The 16,628-nt window shown below is 42.3% G+C and overlaps 1 long non-coding RNA gene across 1 annotated transcript; it reads left to right on the forward strand.

Moving 5' to 3' along the window:
• Positions 1 to 213: 213 nt before the first annotated feature.
• Positions 214 to 15,142, forward strand: LOC144368983 (uncharacterized). Its single transcript, XR_013428396.1, has 2 exons — positions 214 to 564; positions 14,039 to 15,142. It is a non-coding gene; the product is annotated as an uncharacterized LOC144368983 (long non-coding RNA).
• Positions 15,143 to 16,628: the final 1,486 nt, after the last annotated feature.

The raw sequence follows: 16,628 nt of genomic DNA on the forward strand, positions 1-16,628 counted from the left end.
TATTGGGAGTCTCCCTGAGAACTCCCCGGGCCTTTCAAACATGGCGGTGGGCAAATTGCCAGTGGGCAGCTAGAACTCCCCGGGCATTTCAGATAAGGAGCCCCTAATGCAACATGGCAGCGGGCAAGTTGCCAGTGGGTGGATAACAAGTTGTTTTGAAAACCTTCTAATTGGCCCTCCTATCTTCCGTACTCATGGACAGTTCATGCCCCCCATGAATCTTATGCAGGGCGGACGTGCGTTCACCATAGGTGATGACCTGACCTTTACTATGATTGGTCCCAGGAGCTTCCTGGTTTAAGATAACTGACTCTCACTTTCTATATAAACTAGCACTAGCTTGCAGTAAAGTGCTTCATCTTTATCACTGCTATCTGTATGTGCATTTTAATCTCTGACGATGAACCTTGGCTTTTCATTGGTGCTGAGACCCAGAAGGGGAAATTCCTCATTCTGAGGACCCCCCTCTCTCAAGGTTCACCATCCTCATTCAGCTTTTTGAGTGCTGCTGCATTCCACCCAACACGGGCTCTCCAATAGGTGACTCCTTCTAATCAACAACCGGTGAGTCCCCCTCCCCCTCTTTGGGAATCCAAGCAGCTATATGCAAAGGCTTTGGCTGTGATCGTCCAGCAAGGCCCTTGACGCCTAGTTTGGAAGAGAGAATGCACCCCATTACAACTTTCACAGATACTATGGTGAACTATCTGGATGCCCATTTCATGGTTGATGAGCTATAAGGGACAGAAGAATAGGCATTCCCTGACTCTCTTTATCTCCTCCTCTCCTGGAAAAACCCTGACATCAGGTGGCCTATGACTCCCGGCCTTAAGGTCTCGCTGGTTGGGCTCTTGGGTGACAACTCATTTGCCCTCCCGGCCCCGGCTCTCCTGAGTCTCTTTGGTTGATTTCTCCTTTCAGGGATGCCTGACTAACCTCAACCGGTTGTCCCTCACTCCGGACATCAAACCCAAACTCCTCATCAAATTCAGTACACAGAATTGGCCATATTACCAATTAGACAACCAAAACCGATGGCCCCCAGAGGGGTCTCTAGATCCTCAAATTCTTCATGACCTTTTTAACTTCTGTGAGCACTCAAAAGGGTGGAAGGAGATCCCCCTATGTGGAGGCCTTTTCCCTCCTTCACTCCCACCCTGAACTATACTTCTCCAATAGATCCTCACTCTCAGCCTTCTGCCCCAGACTCTCTGCTGTCACTTCCACCTCAGCAAACTGATTTCTCCCTTCCATTTACTAGATCAAAAACCCAAACCTCCACCAGTTCTCAGACCATTGCCCCCTTGCTGAGGTATCAGGTACTGAGGTACCCCTCCACCCACTCACTCCTCTCTTCTTCTGTCAGTGCCCACACTGGGTCCCACCAGGTCCTCTTACCAGCTAACCCAAAGCTCAAACCAGCTGAGGAGAGCCCTCAGACCCCTCTTCAAGATCTAGTGAAAATGGCCTTTAAAGTTGCTTTGTCATCACTGAAAACAGGTTACTAAGAATTTAAAGTCCCTTTCAGGCTTTTTTGGATACTCACTCCCATCTTCCCCTCTGCTCTACCTCTTCTACTGCTCAAGTTTTCCTTGCTAGGAAAATCCCAAATCCCCTTTCCCATTATTCTTTTACATCTCTTCTTCCTCATTCTCAGATCCACCAAGCTGCTCTCAGCCTCGCCTTCCTGTCTTCCCCCTCCTTACCAGGCCCACAGAAAAGTCTTAACTGACCTTCTCCAGAAATTTTCACCATGGCTGATTTTAGTACTTTTAGCAAAAGAATCCCTATAAAAGAATTCAATGTAGATAAACTTCCTCTTTTTGTGTTGCCCTATTCTTCTTGGCCACTGGATGGAAAAATCAGCACTCCAAAAGCTAGACACCCCCTTACTAGTTTTTCACAAAATATGTAAACAAGGCCTCTGGCCTTGAGCTGGGGCTTCACAGAGATGGCTACATTTCTAAGATAAGGAAATTACCAACTGGGCTCCATGGTAACAGCTGGCAGGGGAAGGAAAGAAAGAAAAGAAAAAGCCCTCCCCCTCCCAGGTGTCCTTGAAAAGTTAACTTGCCCAGAAAAGAGAAAAAAAAAAAAACAGAAACAAAAACTGCTTTTTGTGAACTTCTGCAGACTGTAAACTTCTGAGCCCCTTCCCTTACATGTTGGGTACAAAATTCTGAAACTACCTAAACTTGGGGTTCAGATGATTAATTGATTACAACAGAAGCAGTGCCCTCTGAATCCAGTTGCAACCAAATAGGACTGTTTCCCTAACTTCGGTGCTATCTTAGGTGCCTTGCTTTGTCCATCCCTATAACAGTATAATTCCATATATTTAAACATTGTTTATGTTTTCATGAAATAGTCAACAGATGTGATTAATTGTGTACTGCAAAAACAAAAGTACTTTGCTACTTTTCTACAAAAGGTTAAAAGCTTTCAGCCTTTCCTTAATTCATGTTTTAGATGTGATATTATATTGTATCACCTAATATTCATGTGACATCAAGCAACAATTTATGTAAACTTTATAAAATGATATTTAAAAATAAATATCAACTTCAATACTAGAACACTTTACCTAAGACTTATGAAGAGCCCCACCTTACCTGAGATAAGGCCTATGTCCCATCTCACTACATGTAAGAATGACTCCAAAGTAGGCCAGACTTCAGGTAAAGCCCAGTACTCTTAATTTAAAGTGGAACTGACTTTGCTGGATGTTTATGATCAAGATTTAAAGTTAAATTTAAAATGGCCAAGAAAACCAATATTTGGCTCTGGCCCTCTGAGTCAGTCTGAATCCAGGGAGCAGGGAACTTCTCTAAAGAGCTTTGCAACTCTGGGCCACATAACCTCCTGATCATGGAGATTAATGAGACCACTGGAGAATGAAAAGCCAATCCATGCATTTGCTGTCAATAGGAGGGTCATCAGAGAAGGGAGACATCCCTGATGCTTCCAAGGGAAGCCACATGGTCAAGCAAGACCTGGACCCATCCTAGCGCAAACAGCACTAGCAGAACTAAGAAGCTACTCTCAAATTCCCCCACGAGCGACCCCTATGGGAACTCGGCTGACTCTTAACAATAGATAGAAACAAAGTCAATTTTGACCAGCTTGATCTTAAACACCTACCAAAACCAGTTAAGCCAAAAAGTCATTCCTAGGAGTAATAAAAGACAAGAACAGCTAGAAAAGAGGAAACAGCAACTAGCCAACAGTCTCCATGGGGAATGTTCAGTCAAGTATGGCCTTGGCTCCTCTCCCTCACAGGACCCCTATTAGTCCTCTTTATGTTTCTCCTAATAGGACCACTAATAGGACCACGTCTGTTAAATTGCTACAGAAGTTCCTGCAAGATCAGATATATAGATTCACCAACCAGTCAGTCAATCAACTACTTCTTTAAGACTACCAGCCCTGGTGCCCAAGATGGAGACCTATGACTCATGACCAACTCCTCTGGCTCCAGAGACTCTGTGCCCATCTAAAACCCTCTCTAGCCCCTCTTTCACTTCATAGGAATGAGAACTACTCTCCAGCAGGTCCATTCTGCTTATTCTGTCTGCTCTACAGTATCCCCACAAAGAAGCATCAAACCTAAACTCCCCACACCTCAGATGAGGAGCCACCAGCCAGATGAAGACTGGTAGATCAACTTTACTCATGTGCCTAGGCACAAAAAGCTTCGCTACCTAATTACTTTGGTAGAAACTTTTTCAGGTTGGATAGAAGCCTTCCCTACAGCCAGCGAAACTGCTAACACTGTTGCCTCCATCCTCATTGAGCAGATCATTCCCAGGTTCAGACTTCCCGCCTCCATCCAGTCAGACAACAGTCTGGCCTTCACTTATCAGGTTGTTCAACTAGTCTCCAAAGGCCTCAACATCACTTGGAGGCTCCACATCTCCTACCAACCCCAATCCTTGGGTAAAGTTGAAAGGCCTAACTGCATTCTCAAGGATCATCTCACTAAACTTGCTATTGGACTTAGGCTCTTCTGGCCCAATCTCCTGCTGTTGGCCCTCACCTGAATTGAGGCATCCCCAAGGGCTCCCTCAGGCCTTAGCCCCTTTGAGCAACTCTATGGGTGCCCTTTCTTAACCACCCAAAGCTTTTCAATCCCTCCTCCTCCCCTTGTGTCCTTCCTGCCCTATCTCACACTTCTACAGAAACTCCTAAGGGAACATGCAGTCCGGTGCCTTCCTTCGCCATTCATTGCCTCAATTCCAACCAACCAACCAACAAGCAGAATTTATGGCTGTCTCAAGAGCATGTGAACTAGCAAGAGGGAAAAAGCTTTCTCTATACACTGATTCCAAATGTGTCTTTCATATACTAGTTTTTCATGTGGCTATCTGGAAGGAGAGAGAACTTCTAATGACTAAAGAAACTGCTATTATAAAAGCCAGCCTTATTTCTAATCTGCTACGGGCTTCCATGCTGCCTTTATAGCTGGGAATAGTCCACTGTAAAGCACATAAGACTGACTCTTCTCCTGCCACAGTGGGCAACTCTAAAGCTGACCAGGTCAGCTACCCTACAGGCCTCATCCTCTTCCTCATTACTCCATCTTTCCTCTGAGGAGCGACTTTCTGACCCTCACCAGCTCATTAGATTTCTCCATTCACTGTTCCATTATAGCCCCCAGAGCTTATCAACTTTCTTTCAATCTTTTTTCCCTCTTTCCTCCAATGATCGGACCTTTCTGCAACAGGTTACATCCACATGCCAGATCTGTCAGAGGACCAATACAGCACCTCCTTAAAATCCAGACCCTATCCTTCTCATCAGGCCCATGGTCACACCCCAGGAGCTAATTGGCAAATTGATTTCACAAATATGCCCAGGGTAAAAAACATTAAATATCTCTTAGTACTGGTGGACACATTCTCAGGGTGGATATAGGCATTTCCCACATCCAATAAGCGGGCATCCACAGTTATGGATCAGTTGATATCTAACATAATCCCTCGTTTTGGGATGCCCACTTCCATCCAATTGGATAATGGCCCAGAATTTACCTCACAGATAACTCAGGGGCTAGCTATCGCACTATCACTCCCTTGGCATTTCCATTGCCCTTACCATTCCCAAGCTTCCGGGAAAGTTAAAAGAACTAATCGGTCTCTCAAAGAAACCCTCACCAAATTCACCACGTAATTAAGCTTAGACTGGACTAAGGACTTCCCCTTGGCCCTGTTGCATCTCAGGGCTTTACCAAAGAAACCATCCAACCTTTCCCCATTTGAGATTATGTATGACTGTCCATTCTTACCCACTGGAATACAGACTGAACAATTACCTATACCTGATTCCTACCCTCTGTCTCTCCTTTTCCATCTATGCTCTGAACTTTGGAAATACCAGGACTGGCTTTTACCTGACCCAACCATTACTCAAAACCCCCTCACCCTAACACCTGGCCAACAGGTATATTACTTCCCCCTAGGTGGAAGACCCCAACTACACCCCAAATGGAAAGGCTCCACCTTGGTTATCATGTGCACTCCCTCGGCAGCAAAACTCAGACTCACAAATAATCAATTTATTCACATTTCCAGGCTCAAACCATGGATCCAGGAAACTGATTCTGGCAACATCGCAAGAATCAACACCTACATACTCTTGCTCTCCCCACCCTACTGACCCTTTAAAAATTCATCTCTCTCGTGTTTCTGCCCTTACACCCATAGCTGAGAACATATCCAAAAATGTACCTTAACTTTCTGATCCTCATCCTCATTCTCACCCCAAGGGTAATGCCTTCACACACAATGCCTTCGTATGTCTGGAGATTCAATGTGAGAGAAACATACACACAAAAAACACCCGGACCACCCACTTGGCTACCACTTCTCATTGTCCCCTAACAGGGTGCACCTCAGCCATCTATATTGTACTCTCTTTCTCTTCCTCTGAGCTCATTAAGCAAGCCAGTCACTCTTACTTATGTTTTTTATATGACCAAAATAAGGATTACTGCAAACAGTGGCCGGAAACCTACGGAGGCTGCCCCTATTGGTCATGCAGAATTCATGATGCATATTCAGGGCAATTAAATGTAGGAAGATTTATTTATTTATTTATTTATTTATTTTTTATTGGTTGTTCAAAACATTACAAAGCTCATGATATATCATCTTTCATACATTTGACTCAATTGGGTTATGAACTCCCATTTTTACCCCAAATACAAATTGCAGAATCACATCGGTTACACACTCATGTTTTTACATAATGGCATATTAGTGACTGCTGTATTCTGCTACCTTTCCTATCCCCTACTATCCCCCCTCCCCTTCCCTCCCATCTTCCCTCTATACCTCATCTGCTGTTGTTTAATTCTCTCCCTTGTTCCCCCCCTTTCCCCTCACAACCTCTTATATGTAATTTTGTGTAACATTGAGGGTCTCCTACCATTTCCATATGCTTTCCCTTCTCTCTCCCTTTCTCTCCCCCCACTCGTCTCTGTTTAATGTTAATCTTTTCCTCATGCTCTTCCTCCCTGTTCTGTTCTTAGTTGCTCTCCTTATATCAAAGAAGGCATTTGGCATTTGTTTTATAAGGATGGCTAGCTTCGCTTAGCATAATCTGTTCTAATGCCATCCATTTCCCTGCAAATTCTATGATTTTGACATTTTTTCGTGCTGTGTAATACTCCATTGTGTATAGATGCCACATTTTTTTATCCATTCATCTATTGAAGGGCATCTAGGTTGGTTCCACAGTCTAGCTATTGTGAATTGTGCTGCTATGATCATTGATGTGGCAGTATCCCTATAGTATGCTCTTTTAAGGTCTTCAGGGAATAGTCCGAGAAGGGAGATAGCTGGGTCAAATAGTGGATCCATTCCCAGCTTTCCCAGGAATCTCCATACTGCTTTCCAAATTGGCCTCACCAATTTGCAGTCCCACCAGCAATGTACAAGTGTACCCTTTTCCCCACATCCTTGCCAACACTTATTGTTGTTTGACTTCATAATGGCTGCCAATCTTATTGGAGTGAGATGGTATCTTAGGGTGGTTTTGATTTGCATTTCTCTGACTGCTAGAGATGGTGAGCATTTTTTCATGTACTTGTTGATTGATTGTATGTCCTCCTCTGTGAAGTGTCTGTTCAGGTCCTTGGCCCATTTGTTGATTGGGTTATTTGTTATCTTATTGTTTAATTTTTTGAGTTCTTTGTATATTCTGGATATTAGGGCTCTATCTGAAGTGTGAGGGGTAAAAATTTGTTCCCAGGATGTAGTCTTTCTATTTACCTCTCTTATTGTTTCTTTTGCTGAGAAAAACTTTTTAGTTTAATTAAGTCCCATTTGTTTATTCTTGTTATTAACTCTTGGGCTATGGGCCCTATTAAGGAATTTGGAGCCCGACCTCATAGTATGTAGATCGTAGCCAACTTTTTCTTCTGTCAGATGCAGTGTCTCTGATTTGATATCTAGCTCCTTAATCCATTTTGAGTTAACTTTTGTGCATGGCGAGAGAAAGGGATTCAATTTCATTTTGTTGCATATGGATTTCCAGTTTTCCCAGCACCATTTGTTGAAGATGCTATCCTTCCTCCATTGCATGCTTTTAGCCCCTTTATCAAATATAAGAAAGTTGTACTTTTGTGGATTGGTTTCTGTGTCCTCTATTCTGTACCATTGGTCCACCTGCCTGTTTTGGTACCAGTACCATGCTGTTTTTGTTACTATTGCTTTGTAGTACAGTTTGAACTCTGGTATCACTATACCTCCAGATTCACACTTCCTGCTTAGAATTGCTTTTGCTATTCTAGGTCTTTTGTTTTTCCATATGAATTTCATGATTGCTTTATCTATTTCTATAAGAAATGCCGTTGGGATTTTGATTGGCATTGCATTAAACCTGTAGAGAACTTTGGGTCATATCGCCATTTTGATGATGTTAGTTCTGCCTATCCATGAACAGGGTACATTTTTCCATCTTCTAATATCTTCTTCTATCTCTCTCTTTAGGGTTCTGTAGTTTTCATTGTATAAATCTTTCACCTCTTTTGTTAGGTTGATTCCCAAGTATCTTATTTTCTTTGATATTGTGAATGGAGTGGTTTTCCTCATTTCCCTTTCAGAAGTTTTGTCGCTGATATACAGTAATGCCTTTGATTTATGCATGTTGATTTTATATCCTGCCACTTTGATGAATTCATTTATTAACTCTAGCAGTTTCTTTGTAGATCCTTTTGGGTCTGTTAAATATATTATCATGTCATCCGCAAATAGCGGTAATTTAAGTTCTTCTTTTCCTATTTTTATGCCTTTAATTTCTTTTGTGTGTCTAATTGCTCTGGCTAGTATTTCAAGAACTAAATTGAATAGAAGTGGTGATAGAGGGCATCCCTGTCTTGTTCCAGATTTTAGAGAGAATGACTTCAGTTTTTCTCCATTTAGGATGATGCTAGCCTGAGGTTTAGAATAAATAGCTTTTACCATGTTGAGGTAAGTTCCTGTCATCCCTAGTTTTTCTAGTGTTTTGAACATAAAGGGATGCTATACTTTGTTGGATGCTTTTTCTGCATCTATTGAGATGATCATTTGGTTCTTGTCTTTAAGTCTATTGATGTGGTGGATTACATTTATTGATTTCCTTATATTGAACCAGCCTTGCATCTCAGGGATGAATCCTACTTGATCATGATGCACAATTTTTCTTGATATGCTTTTGTATTCGATTTTCTAGGATTTTATTGAGAATTTTTGCATCCAAGTTCATTAGAGATATTGGTCTGTAGTTTTCTTTCTTTGAAGTGTCTTTGTCTGGTTTCGGGATCAGGGTGATGTTGGCCTCATAGAATGAATTTGGAAGAACTCCTTCTTTTTCTATTTCTTGAAATAGCTTGAAAAGTATTGGTATTAATTCTTCTTTGAAGATTTTTTAGAACTCTGCTGTATACCCATCCAGTCCAGGGCTTTTTTTGGTTGGTAGTCTTTTGATGGCTTCTTCTATTTCTTTCTTTGTTATTGGTCTGTTTAAATTATGTGTGTCTTCCTGACTCAATCTGGGCAGATCATATGACTTAAGAAATTTATTGATGTCTTCACTATCTTCTATTTTATTGGAATATAGGGTTTCAAAATACTTTCTAATTATCTTCTGTATTTCTGTAGTGTCTGTTGTGATATTGCCTTTTTCATCCCATATGTTAGTAATTTGAGTTCTCTCTCTTCTTCTTTTCGTTAGCCTGTCGATATTATTTATTTTTTCAAAGAACCAACTTTTAGTTTTTTCAATGGATTTTTTTTTGTTTCAATTTCGTTGATTTCTGCTCTAATTTTAATTATTTCTTGTCTTCTACTACATTTGTTGTTGTTTTGCTCTTCCTTTTCTAGGTTTTTGAGGTGTAGTGTGAGTTCATTTATTTGTTGGTTTTTTTCTTTTTTTTTGAGGAAAGAACTCCAAGAAATGAATTTCCCTCTTAAAACTGCTTTCATTGTGTCCCATAGATTCTGGTATGTTGTGTCTGTATTGTCATTTGTCAATAAGAATTTTTTTATCTCCTCCTTTATGTCTTCTGTAACCCATTGATCATTCAGTAACATATTGTTCATTTTCCATGTGATGTAGGATTTTTCCTTCCTTCTTTTATCATTGATTTCCAGTTTCATTCCATTATGATCAGATAAAATGCATGGTATTATCTCCACGCCTTTATATTTACTAAGAGTTGCCCTATGGCATAATATATGGTCTATCTTTGAGTAGGATCCATGTGCTGCTGAGAAGAACGTGTATCCACTTGATGATGGTTGATATATTCTATATATGTCAGTTAAGTCTAGGTTATTGATTGTGTTATTGAGTTCTATAGTTTCTTTATTCAGGTTTTGTCTAGAGGATCTGTCTAATGGTGAGAGTGGTGTGTTGAAGTCACCCATAATTATTGTGTTGTAGTCTATTTGACTCTTGAACTTGAGGAGAGTTTGTTTTATGAACGTTGCAGCACCATTGTTTGGTGCATACAAATTGATAACTGTTATGTCTTGTTGGTGGATGGTTCCTTTTAACAGTATATAGTGTCCTTCTTTATCCCTTTTGATTAGATTAGGTATGAAGTTGATTTTATTCGATATGAGTATGGGCCATTCCTGCTTGATTCCGAGGGCCATGTGTGAGTGGTATGATTTTTCCCAACCTTTTACCTTCAGCCTGTGTAAGTCTTTTCCTATCATATGAGTCTCCTGAAGGCAGCATATTGTTGGATTTGTTTTTTTTTTTGATCCAGTTTACTAGCCTATTAACATTTAAGATTACAATTGAAATATGATTTGTATTTCCAGTCATGTTTATTTATTTATTTATTTTAGTTTGGCTAGTTTTTACTTTTTGGTTATTTTCCTCCCCCTTTACTGAGATACCTCCCGCTATTAGTTTTGGGCACTATTTTTCAATTCCTCTTCTTGTAGTAGTTTACTCAAAATGCTTTGCGGTGCTGGTTTTCTGGCTGTGAATTCTTTTAGCTTTTGTTTATTGTGGAATATTTTAATTTCATTGTCAAATCTGAAGCTTAATTTTGCTAGATACAGTATTTTTGGTTGGAATCCATTATTTTTCAGCATTTGAAATATATTGTTCCAGTCTTTCAAAGTCTGTGATGAAAAATCAGTCCTTAACCTAATTGGTTTACTCCTAAATGTAATCTGCCTCCTTTCTCTCGTAGTTTTTAATATTCTCTCCTTGTTCTGTATGTTGGCTATCTTCATAATTATATGTCTTGGAGTTGGTCTATTACGGTTTTGAATGTTTGGGGTCCTGTAGGCTTCCAGTATTTGGCAATACATTCCATCTTTCATCTCTGGGAAGTTTTCTAGAATTATTTCATTTAATAGGTTATCCATTCCTTTGGTTTGATTCTCTATGCCTTCTTCTATCCTGATGACTCTCAAATTTGTTTTTTTTATGATATCCCATATCTCTTGAATAGATTGCTCGTGGGATTTAAGCATCTTTTCTGTGTTGACTATATTCTTTTCAAGTTGATAAACTTTGTATTCATTATCTGATGTTCTGACTTCTACTTGATCTAGTCTATTTATAATATTCTCGTTTGAGTTTTTAATTTGGTTTATAGTTTTCTGCATTTCTAGGATTACTGTTTGATTTTTTTTTAAGATCTCTATCCCCTAGTAAAGCTCGTTCTTTGCCATTTGAATTTGTTTGTTTAATTCATTTTCAAAATATACTTTTATTGCTTGGACTTGCTGTCTCATGTCTTCTCTAATATTCCTTTCCCTCTGAGTTAGGTATGCCTTGAGTTCTTCCCCTATCCATGTTTCTGATGCTTCTAGATCCTCCTGTAGATTTAAGTTGTCCTGCATTGTTTGTACTCCTTTTCCCCCTTGTTTTTTCATGATGTTCATGTTTCTTTCCAGCTCTATTTGATTACTGTGTTTCTGTTCTCTTCTATAGATTTGTTTTGGTTTTATATATCTCTGTTGTCTCTCCTTTGTGTTGGTAGACTATGCCTTCCGATGGCCGAGCTCCAGTGATGTCACCTCTCTGTTATGGTGGGCCCCAGGCTCCTTGCCGGGGTGTCCAAATGTGGGGGGTGGGACTGGACTGTCTCTGGTTGCTTTCAGCTCCCGGTCGCTGGTGGGCGGGTGGTCTCCAGCGGCCTAGTCGCGCTGGCAGCTGGCGGGCAATCTGTCACCGGCAGGCGAGTGGACTACAGCCACCCAGTCGAGCGGGCAGTGGGTGGGCTGTCGCCAGTGGGCGGGGGATCTCTAGCTGCCCAGTTGCGCGGTCGGTCGCCGGCAGGCTGGCAGTCTCCAGCCGCCCAGTCGAGAGGGCCTGGCCTCTAGTCCCCTGGTTTCTCCTGTTAGTCCTGGTTTCTCCTGCTAGACCATATTTCCCCTGAGTGATGCCTCTCGGCATTTCAAACTATACTCTGGGCCTGCCGTTTGTTGGGTGTGGAGGGTGGCTATTGGGAACCCCAGCACTCTATTGTTTTGATTTTTTCTGCTTGCCCCTCCCCAGCGCTGGCAAGACAGGTTTCATTTTCGTTGCTGATGTGAGGGGGAGTTGAAGGTCAGGTGTCTCTAGCTTTCCCCGCATCTTTATGCAGGCTCGCTCTGATAATCCCTCCCCCAGAAAGCCTAGGTGAGATTTTATGGGAATTCTCTGCTGTATGGGAGATGAGCTGAGTAACACGCACCTGTTTTATTGTTGCAATCTGTCGGAGAGTGGAGGTGCTTACTTCAGCTCTCCAAGATGGTGGCCGCTGGTTTCCTTGGTGGAGTTTCTGTTGTGGGGGATAGAATTGTACTGCTTCCTTCGACATCTGAATTCCCGAACTCAGCCTGGGGTTCAGTGAGGGCTCAGCCGGCAGGATTCCACAGAATCCGCAGCCACGTTTCTCTCTGCTTGCTGGCTGCTTCTCGGTGGCGCCCTGCCGTCTGTCCTTGATTTTTTCAAGTAGCCCACATACCTCCTCCATCAAAATATGTGATGTTTGTTAAAAATATAGACCACCCAGGAAATGAGGCTCTCTGGCAGTAGGCATTGACATGCCCAAAGTCATTCTTCTGCGCACTTTATACATGATTTTTCTCCATCTGAATTTATTTTGCTCTACCATATGATTCTCACATGGCCTTGGACTAGGGCAATCCAACAGAACTTTTAGAATGAGGAATCTGAGGAATGGCAAATCAAGGCTCGGGCCATCATACCCTGCTGCTCAGTTAACGAATGTCACTGAGCACCTTCGGGTCCCACTCTTGGAGAACTTTCCAGCATCTGGAAGAACTTGCCGATCCAGTCCGAGCTGGTCCGTATGAGGCCACTACTCCATCCACAGGTGCCCTGGACCTTCCCCCCTGTAGGAAGATCTAAACTTAAGTCTGCCTCCCACCAATACAAGCTGACCATCCCAGACCCTGGGAACCCACACTAGGCAGCAGGAGTAAAAGCTTCCTTTTATTTTGGTGGGTATACCTCCACTCCCTGTGCTTCCTTATCCATTACCCAGGAATATGTTTCTATAGAGCCCCCAGTCTCTCTTGTCTCAACAAGCAGAACAATGTCTGCTCGCATCCCTAGAAAGCCAATGTACTTCTGACTCTCAGGCTTCACCGATCTATACCTGGTTACAGATCATCACTGACACATTGTCCTACCTAAATCAAACTTTCCCCAATGCAAGTCCAGCAAATTGCTTTCTGTGCGCTTCCCTAGCACAGCCCTTACTTGCCACAGTTCAAATAAAATTTTCCAGCGTGGATGTTTCCAGCTTGCCCAATCATCCTACAAAAAGGATCCTATTAAACCCCTGCAGAATGTTCCTTTTTAGGAACCTGAGGAAAATAACCATACCATAATTCCTCGGGTTTGCCTTCTGGGATCCGAAATTCCCAATTCCCTTCTGGCAGATTTTTGCCGTGGTAACCTAACCATCAACCACACCACTTATTCCCCACCAGGTCTCTTCTTCTGTGCAATGGCACTCTCACCTACAATCCATCCTTAACCCTCTAAAACATGGAAAACGGGCTGCATTCCTTCCATTAGTGATAGGCATTTCATTAACGCCCTCAGCGGCAAGTGCAGGGTTATTGGGGGGAACCTTAAGTCATTCCCTATGGGCTGTCAAGGACATTAATTCAAAACTTGAAGGAGCACTTACTTCCACATCAGAATCTCTAACATCCTTACAAAAACAGGTCACCTCATTGGCACAACTCAACCTTCAGAATTGCAGGGCCCTAGATTTATTCACTGCTGAAAAGGGCAGAACCTGTCTTTTCCTTAGGGAAGAATGCTGTTATTATATCAATGAATCGGGTCTTATAGAAGACAATGTTGTTGTCTCATTGACCTGGCAGCCACCTTAAGGACCCCAACAAGTCAAAATCTTTTCTCTTCCTTAATGTCTACTCCCCTTATGGCATGGGTATGGCCTATCCTTGGACCACTATGTGTAATCTTTTAAATGTGTCTATTTTTACCATGTATTATAAAGTTTATTCAAACTCAAGTAGGTAAAATCTCTAACCAAACTTTTAACCAGTTTCTACTTAGAAATTATCAGCTTCTGGCCACAGATGAATCAACCACCTTCTCCAGAGAACATCCCTCACAGTGCTGAAAAACCCTTCAAAGATTCCTGGGATACCTTCTTGAGAGCAATATCTGATGATGCCCGGCTTGTACCCGCTGTAGAGACTTTTACCGACTGGACTGAAGTGATAATTGACCTTTGGCTACAGGGAACATTTTGTGATGTCACATCTGACCTTATACCAATCTTTGCAGCTCTCTTGTGGGGACTCCTAACTTCCCTCCTTCAGACCCCTTCCCCAGTGACACCCCCACTCAGCAGGAAGTAGCCAGAATGAATCGACATCCCTTTCCATAGAATAACAAAAAAGGGGAAATATTGGGAGTCTCCCTGAGAACTCCTCGGGCCTTTCAAACCTGGCGGTGGACAAATTGCCAGTGGGTGGCTAGAAATCCCCGGGCCTTTCAGATAAGGAGCCCCTAATGCAACATGGTGGCAGGCAAGTTGCCAGTGGGTGGATAACAAGTTGTTTTGAAAACCTTCTAATTGGCCCTCCCATCTTCCGTACTCGTGGACAGTTCGTGCCCCCAATGAATCTTATGCAGGGCAGACGTGTGTGCACCATAGGTGATGACCTGACCTTTACTATGATTGGCCCGGGGAGCTTCTTGGTTTAAGATAACTGACTCTCACTTTCTATATAAACTAGCACCAGCTTGCAGTAAAGTGCTTCATCTTTGTCACTGCTATCTGTGTGTGCATTTTAATCTCCGTCCATGAACCTTGGCCTTTCACCCTGTAAAACCTGAGCACAGTAGGGGTGCACTATCTTTCTTTCTGGGAGAACCCACTGCCTCCCTTGTAAGTGTCCTCTTTATCCATTTCCCCTTCCTTCCTTCCTTCCTTTCTTTTTAATATGGGGTCTTGAGCCACAGCTACTGCCCGTTTTATATTTTATTTTCTTGAGTTTCTTAGGGTCTCACTAAGTTACTGAAGCTGGATTTGAACTTATGATCCTCCTGACTCAGCCTCTTGAACTGCTTGGATTACAGATGTGCACTACTTTACCTGGCTTTCCTATGGCTTTTAATAAATTTGCTATTGTTTTAGTAAGTGCCACATCTTGTCTAGAGTTCTTTCAAGCCAGAACACCAGAATCAAAAGTAGGGACTCTAAAACACTTCACTCTGTCTCCACAGGTAGTCTTCTCTATAGCACAGACACCCCTGAATCTTGCCTTTCACTCTAAAGAGGAGGAAACTAGCTGAGGGAGGTCACATGGTGAGTTAATGACAGCTCAAGCCAGACTGTTTCAGGACATGTCCTGTCACATTCTTGGCCTTCTCTGGCAAGAATTGAACTAAATGTTCACAGGGACAACACCTCTTACCTCCCATCTGCCAGCATTACAAAATTAATGATTACTGCAACTGTCCCAGACACAGAAATCCCTTAGGTGTAATTTAATTCTACCTGCAGTTGCCCAATTTACCCTTTGAAATGCTTGGTCACCTTGGCCTCCACTGACTAGTTCTAATTGGAACTTGTTATTTTTACATATTTTATTGTCAGTGAGCTTTGCTTTTAATTATCCTGTTAACACAAATCTTGAACTATCTGGTCATTAACCTACTTCCCCAAGTTCTAGAATCAGGTTTGTGAAAGTGTCATCCCCTGTCCCAGGTTTCCTGTTCTTATTGGCAGGGAGGAGCCTGTGGGCCTGCATTTCTTCCAGGTTTAACTTTTTTTTGGGGGGGGCTGAGAAATATATCTCAGAAAGGTCACAAGATGCAGCTGATCCTGACTTCCTTTTCCAGGCTTACGATGGTGAAAAGCGTCTCCCACACAACCAATGGGGTGCTAACTTTCAGGTCGGTGTTCAGCACCCTGTGTGAGATATTCAGCACTTTGAGGGCTGCAGAGAGGCTCAGTGGTAGAGTGCACTTGGCACATGCCAGGCCCTGGGTTTCATCCCTGATGAAGAAACAGAAGACCCTTGTCACTGCAGTGTGAGGTTGGCTGTGTTGCTGACTGCCCCACTGCAGGCTGCAGTGAGTATTCTGAGTGTGTTTAGGGCAGGTAGGGACAGACTGTGGTGATCAGTAGGTTAGATATGTGATATGTGTTTTGTACTCAGGATAGATGATTTGTGTATGGGGCTGAGGATCATACCAAGGGCTGTACCCAGGCTAGGCAATCCTTCTACCAGGGGAGCTTTATCAGCAGCCCTTGTATGTTTATTTTATCTCTAGTTGCTTATCTTTTGTTGCCACAACATACATATTTGAACCTTGAAAAACAGTGAAGGGCAATAGGGGATTAAGAAATACAACAAATATTTACACAAAGAAAGCTCAGACCATGTGGGACACATTCCTCCAATGGAAGAACAATGACCTAGAGATAGCTTAGCAGGTTTATTACATAGTTTTTATCATCAAAAAGATATTCTATGAGGAAGTTTCTTCAAGAAAACAGGCTTGAAGTTCAAAGCACTACAAGCAATTATAATTATCTACTTGCACTCATAATTCTCTATCCTCAGCAGACAGCAGCTGCTGAGGATAGAGAATTATGAATGCAAGTAGATTATTATCAG

Source organism: Ictidomys tridecemlineatus, chromosome 12, assembly GCF_052094955.1.
Source record: "Ictidomys tridecemlineatus isolate mIctTri1 chromosome 12, mIctTri1.hap1, whole genome shotgun sequence".
Taxonomy (NCBI): domain Eukaryota; kingdom Metazoa; phylum Chordata; class Mammalia; order Rodentia; family Sciuridae; genus Ictidomys; species Ictidomys tridecemlineatus.